Source organism: Diadema antillarum, unplaced genomic scaffold (genome assembly GCF_040938485.1).
Source record: "Diadema antillarum isolate AM-2024a unplaced genomic scaffold, OU_Dant_1.0 seq00000946_RagTag, whole genome shotgun sequence".
NCBI lineage: Eukaryota > Metazoa > Echinodermata > Echinoidea > Diadematoida > Diadematidae > Diadema > Diadema antillarum.
The window spans coordinates 883,247-896,069 of record NW_027271795.1 but is presented as its reverse complement, the minus strand read 5'-3'; positions in this window follow the sequence as shown (position 1 = coordinate 896,069).

Sequence of the window (12,823 nt, the reverse complement as noted above, 5' to 3'; positions counted from 1 at the left end):
GGTGATTAGTTCTTGTGCTGAATAATGGAAATTCTGATAAGTATAGCACATCAGAACTGATCACCAGTCGCTCGTAAGTTGTTCGTAACTTTACGAACAGCTTCACTGAATCATGAAACAGGGCCCTGGTATATCAATGCAAAAATCAGTGGCGCTACTCACAGCACGTTGATAATGTGTCTGCTTGCTGCTCCTTTTGAGACCAGTCCCAGTCACAAGCAAACTCAAATGTGGTCTAAGTGATGATGAATGTGAACCATCTTTAAATTTGGGACACGTGAAACTCGAGATTTATTGCCATGAATGAAAAAAAGCTAAATCAATGTAGACCTGTGATGATTAAACACAACCTTTATGAGAGCAAATAAACATCAGAAATTAAACTCTAGAAAATGTTTAGAGAAATAAAGAAATACAATCCATATTCGACAATTCAATTTGCAGAGTACAAAGGCTCGTGCACAATGGTGGTGGTTCGAACACATGCTGTTCACGTGGACATCAAAAGGAACCAAAGTGCTCCCTTTATTACCGAGTGCGGTTTTTTTTTTTCTGAAACCACACAATCACGGCTCATTTGATGCATTTACAACCAATCCTTTTATTATAATCATATAGAAATGTAAAGCCACAAGGTGTAATTACAGACATGCTACTAATTCTTCTAGACGTCTTTTCAACTGAGGAAACATCGCGTCGCATCGCCTGTACACAGGTCAACATGGATCTCTGCAAGGTTGCTCAGAAGTCGCGGACAAAATTAGCCATCGCTACATGGCCGCCAGCTGGTAACTGGAAAAGTCTTCGAAAAGAAGAATAAATAATCATGTTGATTCTCCATGCTAGTTTCCCTGAGGCGTCGCGGGGACGTTGCTGAGACATCTTTGGCAGTTGCGGCAACTTCTCCGAGACGTCTTCTGAGTTGCGGAGACGTATCTCTGCGACGTCTCTACATCGTCGCCGGCAAGTTGCCGTGGGTTGCAGAGACGTCTTGGAGACGTCACGGACAAAAGTAAGCTCCGCAACTTATGGAGACGTCGCAGAGACGTCTCTGAGACCAGTTGAAACTGGAAGAAGCCTTCGACAAAATCGAAAATGTTCTACTCTCCATTGACTCTCCGGAGATCCGACTAGTCTCTAGAAGATGTCGCGGAAAACTTCTCCTCAACCAGCGGAGATTCGAGTCGTCACCAGCAACCCTTGAATTCTGAATAAATTGTCCTGCTCCTAATATTGACAGTGAAATATATATATATATATATATATATATATATATATAGATATAGATAATTATGTGTGACGGAAGAATGACTCGCAGACTTTGCAGTGATGTTCTCCCAAGCTTTCGACTGTGTAACCAGTCTTTTTCAAGGGCTTGATGAGACATAAACATAAAAGCAGAAAAGCAACCAATTTGCATGCATTTTAAAAGAATAAAAATAAGAATAAAAATAAAACGGAATATAGACAGCAACATGACAGTCACACCAATTTGCATACATTTAAACAGAATAAGGCAAAAACAAGGCAAAAGAAAATCAAAGAAATCAAAGAAATATAGATTTTTAAGTTATTCATTATTATTATTTTTATTTTATTTCGTTTATTTATTTATTCATTTATTTATTATTTTTATTTTATTTTATTTTATTTTATTTTATTTTATTTATTTATTTATTTATTTATTTATTTATTTATCTTTTTTTTTTTTTTTGGGGGGGGGGGGGGGGGGCTTCAAAGAGACTCACAGCTATGCCAACATAAGATTCAAGTATACCAATACTGACATAAGGGGCATAGTAGAACTTGCACATAAAATTTCGAAACAGAATAGACATTACAGGACAGACAAAACGGACAAATAATAACAAAAGCAGCAGCAATAGCAACAACAACAAACAAATAAACAAGCACAAGACCATCAGTCACATGATATAAATGTAAGTGTAAATGCCTACAAGCTGCTGATGAACAATCGGAAAAAGGAGAGTCAAGGAGGTTGCTAGGAATACCGGGTGATCAGTACAGTCGTAAAATTGTGCTAATGAAATTATGAATGCATTTAATTATCTGTGGATCACGATAATTGAAAATGTTGTTAGTCAGTTAGAAACGCTGTCTCTTTATATCAGTCTAAAAGAAAAAGTTTCAACTTGCATTTAAAGAATGCAGCGTGGGAGCTTTTTTTAAAAACTATTTTGCGGACCAGACATTTTCAAAATCTATGGCCTGTTGATATGAATATATTTCGAGCTAATAAAGTCTCCGTTAGAGGTAAATGAAAATCAGTAGACAACCTACTAGGAGAGTAATCACGGTAAAGAAATGATTCGCATCTCGGGGTCCAAAACACCTGGGAAGTTTCTTATCATTTTTATTCAGCACGACTTGTCCCAGCTAAAACAGGTGCAAATCTTTTTGACTCACAAACTTCTGTATTTATATAACAGTGGATCTGAGCATGGGACGAGCCACAAATAGTTTGTTTTATAGTAACAGCGTTATTTATCGAACAAATTTTGATTGGTATTTCTCCACGCTCAAATTAAGGCAAGCCGTTTTCTCAGTAAAATGCAAAACCTTGAAGATCACTTTAACCTTATGCAGAAGTATCGACTCGATGAAGTTTCTACCGTTTAGTATGTTTGCTTTGAATGCATCTATTCATATTTTGAGATCCTGAAGTGGTTTTGTTTAACCTGAATGAGATAGTGGGTGTACTTTCGCATGATTCTTTTCTTATGGTCATGTTTATCTATTTGAAAAGATAAGTCTCTTTTTCCGATATGAAAAAAAAACCCACACAAACAAATGCACATTTCCCATAGTTCCAAGAGAGCCTGCTTCACCATGTTCACGCCATGACCACGTGCACATCCCAATCAGTCAGCTCGACGATTGAGTGGGCTGAAAAATAAGGTGTCGTGTGCATATCCTGAGCAAGCGACAAAGGGACCTAGTCGTGACAGGAGGTAATGAAGAAGATCTTTATTGTCGCCATTGTGATCAAATCATTCTTGTAGAGAAGCTGTCAATAAAAAAATATCTCAGTTACAAGCTTTTAGAGCTGTTTTGTCTGATATTTCTTTGTAAGGAAGACGTGCTTCGATGCTTTAGGTTGGATGTTGTTTGTGGACAGTCACGATAGAAAATTATTATTATCTGCATTTTGCCAAATCCGTTGGAAGATGCACATGCAAACATTGAAAATTCTAATTTGTTTCTAATTCTTTGCAACTACATGTGTGAATACCAACGTGACTCGGATGATTTATTTTTCATACAAGTTCAAGAGGTCTCTTTACAAAGCAGAAATTTTGTCTTGTTTAAATCGAGCTGCTTGCACTGCATTGCTGAGTAAACAAGTTCTGCTGTTGTGAGATGACAAACTGAACGAAAAATCAGCGAGAGAATCAGAAAACGTCACCAGAAAGAGAAAACCCAGATAAATCATAGAATTGAAGAAAATTAAAGGAAACCCCTGAACTCCGAGTGTCTCTTGACCTCTGTTAACAATAAGAGGGTGATAAAGGGACGTTGGTCAATGAACCTACCAAAATAAATTGTGTAAATCAAACAGATCGAAATACTTGTTGAGAAAACCAACTTGAGAAAGAAACTCGTGGTTAAGAAGACCTCTCAAAATACTGCTTTTTCCAACCCATTCAACTGAAGGAAAAAAAAAAACAACCACAACCTGGAACCCTCGAATTAGTGGAAAGTACTCTTCTTCAATTTGTGTGCATGGGTCACATACTAGGTGTTTTAAAAAGTTTTTGGTAGGCCTATCATTAGTAAAGATCAAAATGTTTTGAAACCCTATAATTGATAAGTAAATAGATGAATGCATATATACATACACTCAGCAAAAAAAAGAAGAAAGTAAACGCTTTTTCAAGTTCATTTTATCCATAGAATATATGGCTAAATATTGACGTTCTATATACCATGTTAAAGGTAATTTAATTAGCAATCAACCTGGTAGGTCAGTCAAAAGAGAAGTTTTACGAATGAGGGAACACATTCGTTTTTCTCTTCCAAGGCACAAATGTACAAATAGCAAAAATGGACAAGTTCTCAGTCATGCATATGTACTCTTCTATATAACATCAGGAGCAAAAGACAAACTTAACACAAGAAACACAAATCAATTTACAGAAATCACCCATATGCACTGATGATGTAGCACCCCAAAATAAAGAATGGCAAAAATTGAGAAAATTAAGAATCTTCTGTCAAATCCAGATTCAAATGACATGTATAGAAAAGAGGCATATTAACAAAAATAGTAGAAATTTGAAATGTTATTTCAAAGTAAGAAAAAAGAAAATAGTACTTGGTCCTTAAACTTGTCCCATGAACTTGACTCCTAAATCAAAAGAATGAAATGCGGAAATTCTGTCCTTTTTATGACCATTGCTTATTACTTGGTCCTTAAACTTGTCCCATGAACTTGACTCCTAAATCAAAAGAATGAAATGCGGAAATTCTGTCCTTTTTATGACCATTGCTTATTACATTTGAACTCCCCCTTTAGTTTCCCCACTTTGTTTTTGTTTGATGATATAAAGAGATTACAAGTTAACGAAATCTTATATATTTGGCATTCATTCATGTCTCTCATTGTGTTAAATTGGTCTTTTGTTATCATTGTTATCTTGAAGGACATTTGTAAATAAATGACAAAATGTCAATGTCTGCAATTTGTACTTTTGTTCCTTGGAGGACAAAAACGAATGTGTTCCTCCATGCATAAAATATTCCTTTGTATTAACCTAGCAGGTTGATAGTCAATTATTAAAATAATCTTTAATATGATTTATTACACAAAATCATTTATAAAGATCTTCTATGAAAAATATGTACTGGAAAAAGTGTTTACTTCCTTTTTTTTTTTGCTGAGTGTATATTATATATATATATATATATATATATATATATAATATGTATGTATATCATATTATATAATTTGTATGATATGTATATATATATATATATATATATATATATATAATATGTATGTATATCATATTATATAATTTGTATGATATGTATATATATATATATATATATATATATATATATATATACATGCATTGATTGATTGATTGATTGATTGATTGATTGATTGATTTATCTATTTATCTATATTGTGATTTTGCACACCTGGTGATACAGGGCAGTCATAACAGTGAACAGAACACAGCATGACCATTCTCATCAACAACGACCAACTTACTCTTAATATTCTGACAAAAATATCCGATGTCACGCAAAACTTGTGAAGTAGGACATGATTATTAACAGAGATACGTAATGTAAACTATTTACAACTCTATGTTGGAAATAAAACATCAATGTCTGAAAAATTATACGATTTACTGTAAAACCATGTCCCTTGTAAAAAAACATGTTCCTTGCAATTTGTTTTCAGAATTTGATGCGACTTTGATGTGCCAATTCTGGCTTACGTAAAAATGAATACTGGCACAGTGCACATGTGGGGGAAATACATGAAGTCGCTTATATTCGATATAAAAGTTGAGGCACAGTAGTGCGTTCAAAGAAATCAATCAAGAAAAGCAACGTATCAGTCAATTATGAAACGGGGTGCTCTCAGTAGATAGTAGAAGTGATTATATTGCTGCAAGCAGCTGTTACAATGAACCTCTACATAATGAAAGAAAAGTGACAATTAAAGGACAAGTTCACCTTCATATACATGTGGATTGAGTGAATGCAGCAATATTAGTAGAACAAATCAAGTTTGGGGAAAATAGGACAATCCATTCGAAAGTTATGAATCTGCACAGTCACTGCTGGATGAGAAGACTACTATGGTGTATGATGTCATATGCGTACAACCATTATAAAGAAAATAAAAAGAGAATTTCACAAAACTTTACTTTTTGAATATAGTGCACATTTCTTTGACTTGTTACTGACATATGTTAAGGGTAATATTATTCCCCCTGCCTTCTGAAAGAGAGAAGTCAAGTGTTCTTTTGTTATGCGAGAAAAGTGAGAATATGTTGAATTTTCTTTATTCTTTCTTTATATCGTTGTAGTCATGTGACATCACAAGCTATAGTAGTCTTCTCATCCAGCCTTGAGTGAGCAGAAACTTCAAAAAATCATAACTTTTGAACGGATTGTCCGATTTTCCTCAAACTCTCAATGATGTGCTTTATAAAATGGGTTCAAGAATGTAGACAATAGGAAGCGCTGAAATGGGTCACGTGTGCTTTGGTTATTTGAGTCCCATTGCACTGCGTGTTAAATCCTATTGCCGATCGTCTGTGCGCGCGGCGGCTCCTTTGAATTGCATGCATACGCGCTGTCAATCCTGTAAACAACTTCTAGTTCGGGCCGCCGGCCGGCCGGCCTTTCTTGTGCATAACATGTGTGGTGTACGTATACTATACGTACAGTACTTATATGTGCGGGATTTTGGGACGAACATCTTCGGACATCTTGACCCACAAAGGTACGTGAAAAATGCTGTTAGTTTTCGACCCATTTTATAACACAAATGATGCACAGGATTATTTCGTGGCGTTAGTGGAGATGCAGCTTACTCTCGGGTATTTACAATGTAGTGCAACATGCACTCGGCTTCGCCTCGTGCATGTTTCACAATTGTAAATACCCTCGAGTGCGCTACATCTCCACTAGCGCACTCTATCCTGTGCATCATTTGTATACTATTAATATTGCTGCATTCACTCAACCCACATGTCTATGAAGGTGAACTTGCCCTTTAAGGAGAATAATATAAAACCAAAAGGACAGAGAACAGAGGACAGCCGCACAACTCAAACTGACAAACAAAAAATAATGATGCAAAACACTACTGCTGAAAGCAAGAAAAGAAATTAAATGAGCTCTTTCTGTCAAAAGGGGGCAGTCTAGCAAAACCTGCGATACGAATCAATAGATAATTTATGTGGAATGCGTGTGGATTTTTTTTAAAACCCTGGCTATATGGAATGTAAAAAATAACACAAGGGTAGGGGTGGATGGGTGCAGTTCTTATTCAGATTAGAGAGAAGAAACTAACAACCACTCAAAAGAGCTTAATCGACAGAAAACGCATATACCAGTATAAGGTCAAGATTAAGGCCTCGATCTTAACTTTGTCTGAATCATTTTGGCGAATCGAAATCGAAAATCAAAATACCTATATTACGTAGCGAGCAGAGCTGAAATCTATACAGTTGTAAAAGAACACAATGGAATTCAAACCAAAGTTCATACAGAGATCATGATGACAATTTTATACCTTCATCGGGTAGGGTGTAACTAACATGATAGAAGCAAAATAATTCATAGGAGTGCAAGCAAGAAGGAATATTTATGTAGACTTTATTATTGAGGTGAAAGGGGGTTAATGATTACGTAACAAGCAGTGTTATTTTCATATAGATCACAACAAAGGCTGCGCTTATCATCTTTCCCCTGTTTAAACGGCTTTCAAAAGCCGTTTCCAAAGCCCTTTAGAAAAGGCTTTCTAAATAGTTGCGTTTATCAACTCTTCGCGAACACGATAACTGGCCTGTCACTGCACAGCTGCATTGCGCAATTAGACCCGAGGAGAAGAGGTCATATACGACGTGCATGGTTCGTAACTGCAGTACAAAGCCGTTTCAAAACAGCTTTGCGTTTATCTCGCTTCCTGTTTAGGAAACCTGTTTCGGAAAGTAAAGCACAAATTTGCGGCTTTCGAAAAGGCTTTCCGAAAAGGCTTTCAAAACAGCTTTGCGTTTATCATCTCGTAAAAATTCCCTGCAAGCCGTTTGGAAAACCTGTTTCTGCCGAGAAAAAGAGTTGATAAACGCACCCAAAGACATCCAGTAAGGCAGAGAGACATAAGGATGTTGTGTGCGGTATGTATCGCCAACAAAGAAGGGCATGATCATAATGTGGTGGGAATGATATTCTTTGGAAACTTCAGTCACTGCCGCCAAGATCCAGTTTATCAAATATTGTGCAAATCCTATTATGCGCAGCCCGATAACACCAGAGGGCGACATTAACAAACCCTATGACGTTTCGAGTCCGAAGAAATTGGTTGATATAATAGTAAGGATCCTGACTTAAGTGTCACAGCCTGTTTAGTGTTCGTGCAAATGTGCCTAAATCAATTTGGCAGATCTCATTCCATTGGTCACATTCACTTAAAAAGAATTGAAGGGTATACTCTTTTGGGAGATCTGACTTGCTTGAAGAATAGGACAGAAATGTTCACCTTAAAAGCGGGGTTCCCACTATCGTGCGATCCTTTGCGAACGCCACGATTGGACATTCGTAACTGATCGTGGAAAATTTGTTGAACTCGACTGAAATTTCACGTGTGGATACGAGGTTATGCGAGTCAATACGCGTTGGTACGTTTGGATGCGATATGGTCACGATTGGTCTATTTCAAGCGATACGATCTGTCACGATCTGGTCTGCCGTTCAAATACGATCCGACAGGATTGTCCTGATTGAGTTCACGATTGGTACCGATCTAACATGACCATTACGATCAGGATCCCCGATCTGGTTCGTGCAGCAACGTACTGATACGTTCCACTACGAATACCGCGAACCAATACGGGCTGCTGAGATAAGATACGATATCTTTTACGATCGGGATCAGAAGCGACCCCCATTTAAGGCGCGATTGGACCCGAATGGGAATATTATAGTCCGGCTGACGATGGATTTCATTGTTTCCATTAAATTATGCAGAGTGATTAGGCCTATTAATCTTATCCACAACCACTGATGATGGCAAGGCTTGACAGGTTGACGATGATGACAACGTAACCTTTGCAGTGTTGCTTATGACGATTAGGTTATCAGAGAGAAAGAAGCACCCAGGCCAGCCATAACCTCAGATATTCCCTCGTCTAATATTAAACGTAAAGAAATTAATAGATTATTAAATCGACATGCTCACCCTCCCCCCTCACAAAAATGAAATAACGAACCCAAATACATAAGATCAGATGATTGCCCCTCTTCCCCAGAAAAAAAAAAAAAACAAAACAGCAAGACAAAATGACCTCTCTCTCCAATACATGAAGAAAATAATCATATGATGAAATGGAAGCTAAGAAAGAGGATGGGATCATTTTGAATATCATGTAACATAGTATTATGTGTTATAATGTCTATACGCTCGATATAAGAAAGTTGGCCGAATGGATAGTATTGCTTATGTGTTCGATTTCACATTCGCAAAGTGTATGTATCATATGCCTTTTTATTTCAAAATGTCGTTATCTCATGGGTTATCAAAAGTTTGGTTTATTCTTCTTGATTTAGTGCTTTACTTAACAATGTTTAACATAACTGATACACACACATAACAGAAAAGTGACTCCCTAATCAAAATGATGCCACTTTTTAACAAAAAAGGAGGTTTTACGCAAAATTATTTCGCAGGGGTTATATTGCTACACTTATTGAATAACTAACTGTGAAAAATAATAAGAGTGATCTTCATTGTCATAATCATACGAGTGATCTCACATCCACGACAATGGTCACTTTTACATTTGCAGTAATAATGAGAGTTGAAAATAAAAATTTTCCTCTAAAATTATGCTCTACCAAACATACAAAAAAGACATTGAAAAGTGTCAAAATAGATGTAAAGGGGTCAAACGATGGCTGATGAAACAACAACTCTTAATTACTATATGCTATGTACAATACACAAACAGCAGGATACTGCACCCCCCCCCCCAAAAAAAAAAACCAACAACTCTGTAATATACTTTAAAAAATTAATCATTTGCCATTGATATGTACCCATTCAAGCACGATTCATTAAATTATTCTCATCTTTGTACTGACGTCAGTCAATATACGTGCAGACATACAATTGCCATTTTATTTTTGCTCATTTTTTGTTTTCGTTACAAAAGTTATCCCATATCCTGTTTTGTGTGTCTGTATAATGGTAATAGCAACTCATTAATGAAAACATCATTAACATAGTTTATGAAAACATCTAAAAATCTGTAATACAATTTTCATTCTATGAAGTCATAAAAAAATGATTTTGATAATGTACCTTACACATTACGACAATTAACCCCACACCGTCATACAATTTACCGTTTGGAAATAATAATCTAAAGATGTAGGCTACCACCTATGAGAATACAAAATAAATCAATTTATGAGTAAAATAAGAGCAAATGGGCAAAAAATGATAATGATAATAAGCGGAAGTGAAGTGAAAAAGTCGATCCCGATCAACACGATTAAGAAGCACGATTAGAAGAGATTTGCTGCGTTTGGATACGATCCTAGACGATCTGATGCGATGATCACGATCAAAAACTAATCGTGTTAATCGTAGAAAATTTTTGAACCGTCCAAAATTTTCCTGCGATTAACGCGATTGCCACGATTGACCTTAAGATCTGATACGATCTGATAAGACCATCACGCTTGCTGCACGAGTAAGACCACGATTTCAATCGTGGCGCCAATCGTGATAGTGGGAACCCCGCTTTACTGGGAATGATTCGAATTATTTCAATAATTCGATGCGTCTGGACATAAAGAGAAGTATATAGAAATAAATCAGTACTACTTTTTTTTTTTCTTACAGCTAATGTAGTTTCCTATATTGATTACTTTACTACAAGTTATGATGCCTATAATACCTTGGGAATTGTATTCCAAGAGACATATTCGTGATCGTCATTGATTTAATATTGATTCATATACGATTACAGTGTAATGAGATGGTAAAGAGAAAATCCATCCCCCAAATAAATAAATTTCAAAAGAAAGAGACATACGTATATTCCCTACAGAACGATACAAAATGACACGAATCGGATTAGAAATAAGGAAGATATGACATTTTGAAATGTCACTTTATTGGGGGAAAAACATTTCTTGACCAGTCCTTACGAATATTCAAATCAACAAGTTGACGATGTCATGCTTTCACAATTTCTTATTCATTTCACTGTTGCTGTCATTGAAATTGGTACGTGAAAGCTATAGTAATCAAGAGTCAATAATTAATATTTGTATCTATGTTAATCGCGAACCAACGCAGCAGAATGTCCTGTGCAAATTATCTTATGACTTGAGGAACAAAATAATGCACCTACATTATAATTATCATAATAGAAGGATGTGACGGAGATTTAATATGCATTATGATGATACATGTATTTGGCGAAAAACCTCTTACCATGAATAATACAATAAGTTTGATTTGGAAATCTGCTTATGCTTTTAATTTGTTAACTACCATCAGTTTCAGTATTGCAGTTAACGACTATACCTACACTCAAGATCATTTTCTTATATTATGTTCAGAGGAAGAAAAAATGGGAAAATGAATTCAATTCAACTGAACTTGAAATGGACTTCACGAGAAGAGGATGAACTCCCGGTCGAAAATTCAAATATAGGTATTTGATTGTCTTCTGTGAGTCGATTCTACTGTTCGTTGTTACAAACATAATTACAACAAGCATAGTCTGATGGAGTGGGTCTGTATCGCAGAAATATACTGAGAACAATCTCTTGGTCTGTATGCCCTATGGCCCTTTTCACACGTACCGAGTTCCCTAATTACAAACTTGATTACAAACTTGTTTGCGATTAGTTTCAAATCACCGTCCGTTCACACGCAGGAAGAAGCTTCAAAGATTCTGCGGTTTTGAATTTCAGAGTGAGGAGGGGAGGTGCGGCTCCTTTTCAAGTTGTATACTCTTGTAGCCTGCAGAGTAGCGCGGGTTTTCTCCGGAAGTGGTTGAAGGGTCACGTAAGCTACGCCCCCTATTGAGGTCAATCACGTTCACACGTTAGTTTCGTAGCTTAATTCTGGCGAAACGTGATTGAAAAACACCTCCGGACCGTGGTTTGAAACTTAATTGTAATTAAAGGTCCTGTTTACTTTTGGGAACAGCGATTTAAAAACAGATTCAAGATACGACAATTAATGCATTGTATGTGTAGGTCTGTTGTACATAAATATCCTATCACTTGCGATAAAGCCTAAAATATAAGGAGATATCTGTATTTTTCTCAATAAACCGTAACTGTAGACGGCTTAGTCAGGAAACATATTTTATTGTAACTTTTGTTATCATTTTGTATATTTAAGTATGCTTAACGTCGATTTTACACGTTCAAATTTTTACAGTGGTTGTTTCTATCCCTAAATCATAATTATAACTATTTCAAAGCACTAATGCTGGGTTTTTGTTTCATCTGCAAATGGTAAATTACACCTTCAAGTTTCAAATCACCCTCCGCCATTCCAGTTTCCATATACACGGCAAATTTGCTTAATTACAAACTTGATTTAGGTTTATTTAGGTTTTCTTAATTTCAAAATTGTTTCAAATTAAGGAAATTCGGTACGTGGTGTGAATGCCGGGTATGTCTCTTCTGGTATTGATCATAGACATGAACGTATTGTTATTATTCTTCTAGTGTAATATTCAAATGCATGCCCCATTTCACCGATTTTTTTTTTTTTTATGTATATTCTACTGGGAAAAAAAAGAGTAACAATATTGCTTAAATTGAATTGAATCCCGTAACTGAATCATGAGGTTGTGAAACGTCTGCACGTCATTGAAACACTATTTTACTTGTTTCAAAGTACGAACTTTGTAGAACCTGTGTAGTTTTGCAAAAAAAAAAAAAAAAAAATATATATATATATATATATATATATATATATCGTCGTTTTATTGTTCTGTATAAAGAAAGGTTTATTTATTCGTATCATATCTCGTAGCCCAGGGGCAAAATTGCGTATAACATTGCAAATACTATATACAGACAA